Below are 3,574 nucleotides of genomic sequence, written 5' to 3'. Positions count from 1 at the left end.
GTTTTTGAGATACTCTCTGCAGGCATGGGTTGGGTAAAGTTTGTTGAGCTCTTGGAACACAGTTCCCAAGGTCTTAATCTCCTCTTCAGTGAATTCAACCTTGGAAATGGGGTCTCCATGTTTATAGTTCATAGCCAAGTCTGCAAAATACTTCCGTCTTTTATGGTAGGCATTGTCTTTGAAGCCAGGATGATCTGCATCCAGTTCAGAACCATACATCAGAACTCTGTTGGCACAATGGTCCAGGGCAGGAATCTTCTTTGGAAACCAAGGAACAGTTTCCATACCATCTTCCTTCACAGTAAAATTGTCTGGTGGATTCACAGAGAGAACGTTAGTATGGGACTTCAACAGATGAAAAATGTCATTGAATTGTTCTCTGTTGATATCACAGTCAACAAAAATCTCAAATTCTGAGTTTCTCCCCCTTGATTTTCGGGACTCAATATGTAACAGGTTCACATGCTTCTCCTGGAAGATTTTCAGTGCTTTTATAAGTCCACCAACTTCATTCTTCAAGGAAAAAATGACAGTTGCTCTTCCTCATTCTAAGGAATGGTCTTTATTTTCCTTATTGTCTTCAATCATGGTCAGTTGGTGTAGTTCTCTATGGAGCTGCAGGCGGTAAGCTGGGACTGAAGAGTGCAACACTTGATCTTGGGGTTGTCAATTCGGGCCCCATGTTGGGTGTGGAGATTACTTAAAAATAAAATCTTTAAAAAACACAAACATTTCTACATCCCAAAGAGTAAATAATAATCTACTGAAAGTAAGTTCTTTAGGATGTGGGAGTGTCAGGTGATGGTGTGAGGGCCAAGGGCAGGCTGCCCCAAATCTGCCACTTTGACATACAGATCATTTTAAATAAAAGTTACTTAAGAGACAGCCTATGCAATCAGGACACTTAGACCCTCCTCTGTCCCCCTGGAAAGGAAATCAATCTCCCATGTGAAGGTGTCCCTGTACAAGGAGGTAAAGAGATTTCAACATCACCAGAGATGGGAGATTTGGAGCCCATAAGGCTGTATAAACAACCCTTGTTACTTTTTACTAATTTACGAACCCAGCCCAAATTTTGTTTAGAATTCCTTACTAATCGAAGCTCCCAAGGTTAAGTTTTCTTTGTCCTGTGATTTCATCACAGGTGTAGTTTCTCTTTGTCCAAAAAGTAGAAAACCTGGCTTCCTTGGGCATTTCTTTAGACCTCAGGTTCATTATTGGTTCTCCATGTGCACATCATTGCACTTTAGGGTTTTTTCTCCTATTTCTCTGTCTCATGTCAATTTCTTTCTTCATCCCGCGGTAAGAACCTTGGACCAAGGACAATTTCTTCCTCCCCTTCAATGGAATACAGAACGTGACACATAATCTAACTGTATTAGAAACATATGAGGGAAAAAAACCCTCAATGTAGGTTGTATGACAAAAGGTGCTGACATAAGGAACTTTGGAAATGAATGGAATCTGTTGATTAAAGAAAAAAATGTACTGTACGTGTACAGTGGACTCTATTTGATAAAGTTCCCTGCCATCAGAGTGGTAGCTAACAGTTCTGAAAACACCACATCTGTAATCTGGAATGGAGCAATGAATTAAATAAAGGGCCGGTGGTGATAGCCAGGTTTGTCACTGTTAGAGTAGGAAGTTACAGATCAGCAAAGAGAGAAGATCACAATCTCCATGTGTTGGCGGACCAGGTTGGAGACATCAGTATAAACTCATCCTTAGCTTAATATGGACGCAGACGGTTCCACATAGAAATCTTTTTCATTAGGTATGTTGACATAGGTGAGAATACAGGTATATATTGCCTTGCATTGTCCGCTGAGCATGGACATTTAGCTCCCACGTGTAATACTTTAATACCATTCTCTACTAACCAGAGCTCCTTAAAGAACTTGCTGATTCTAGAACTTGGACAGTAAGTATAGGAGCCAGGATAATCTTGACGTATCAGAAAGTGAGGAAGTACCAAGAAAAGAGCCACAGAGATGGAATGATGTCAATGGAAAGCAGGAGCCAATGGAAAGTGCTCTCCATCACCAAAGAGGAATGAGCCAGCGACCAAACACTGAGGTGCTGGAACATAACCTACCCTGGTGTCCGCGCTGGTAAAAATAAATGATTCTTTTTAAGATTTTATTTATTTATTTAAGAGGGAGAGAGAGTGCAGAAGCAGAAGGGAGAGGCAGAGGGAGAGAGAGAAGCATACCCCCCACTGAGCAGGGAGCCTGACATGGGGCTCGATCCCAGGACTCTGAGATCATGACCTGAGCTGAAGGTAGACACTTAACTGACTGAGCCACCCAGGTTCCCCCAAATAAACGATTTCTTAAAAAGTAACCACAGGGCCAAAATGGAGTCACTTATGTCAGGAGACCCAAGCCAGCAAACCAAGACTTACTACCTGACCTAACTGCAGTTCCACACACCCTCACCTCCACATAAACTTTAACCGATCAACCTGGAAAATGAACTGAATGGTTCACTCTGTTCCCCTTAGGAGGGGGACATTGCCTAAAATAGTGCATCCTTTTCTAGTAATTTCTTTTTTTCAATGCCCTCTCTGCCTTTAAAATCCCTCCCCTCCCCGCAGCTCAAAAGAGCCCCTTTCTTTTTGCTAAACGGGATGCTGCCTGTTTCATGAATTGGTCAATGAAGCCAATGGGTTTGGGGTCTTTTAAATTACTTTGTTGCCTTTTTATTAACAAATTACATAGCTTTTTATAAGCAGGATTGAATAGACTTCTTCTAAAGAATTCCAAATAATAGATGTAGATACTCAACCATTCATCAATTAAATGGAGCTAACTCTCCTCTCTTAAAGTGGGGGCTCAGGGCAGTTGTCTTCCTGCACATGGGAAAGAGTAACTTCCTGGTGGGGAAGCCTGACTCATGCTGCCTCAGCGAGGTGACCAACGTTAACTTGGACAGTGACAAGTGTTCCCTTGTTGTAAAGTAATGACAAAGCACTTTACCTCCCTGATCTGCTTCTTCAAAACCCATAACCCCAGTCTAATCAGGAGGAAAACAAGTAAATCCCAAAGGGTGACTTTCTACAAAATGCCTGACCAGTCCTCCTCAACACTGCCAAGGTCACTGAAACAAAGCAAGTCTGAGAAAACGTCACGGCCAAGGAGAGCCTAAAGACACATGATGAGCACATGTCACGTGGTCCCCTGCATGGGATCCTGGAGCAAGAAAAGGTAGAACAGAGGGAACCTGAATAAAATACGGACTCCCGCTAAAAATAACATATTGATATTTCTTCACTAATTGTGACAATTTTGTAGAAAACTAGAAAAAGAGGAGAAGTCAGGGGCGCCTGGGTGGCTCAGTCAGTTAAGCGTCTGCCTTCAGCTCAGGTCATGATCCCGGGGTCTTGGGATCGAGCCCCACGTCGGGCTCCCTGTTCCGCGGGAGCCTCGTTCTCCCTCTCCCTGCTGCTCACCCTACTTGTGCTCTCTCTCTCGCTCGCTTGCTCTGTCAAATAAATAAATAAAATCTTTAAAATAAAACCAGACATTAAATGTCAAATAAGGGAAACCTATTGCATCGGACTGGAAGCCTAGAG

The 3,574-nt window shown here is 42.8% G+C and overlaps 1 pseudogene; it reads right to left on the bottom strand.

The window, feature by feature from the left end:
* Positions 1 to 6: 6 nt before the first annotated feature.
* On the bottom strand, positions 7 to 588 carry LOC141372276 (tryptophan 5-hydroxylase 1 pseudogene; annotated as a pseudogene).
* Between the last annotated feature and the right edge of the window lie 2,986 nt (positions 589 to 3,574).

This window comes from Callorhinus ursinus, unplaced genomic scaffold (assembly GCF_003265705.2).
Source record: "Callorhinus ursinus isolate GAN/ISIS: 27379988/994484 unplaced genomic scaffold, GSC_fseal_2.0 scaffold4286, whole genome shotgun sequence".
NCBI classification, from domain to species: domain Eukaryota; kingdom Metazoa; phylum Chordata; class Mammalia; order Carnivora; family Otariidae; genus Callorhinus; species Callorhinus ursinus.
This window is presented reverse-complemented; position numbering and strand designations above follow the sequence as displayed.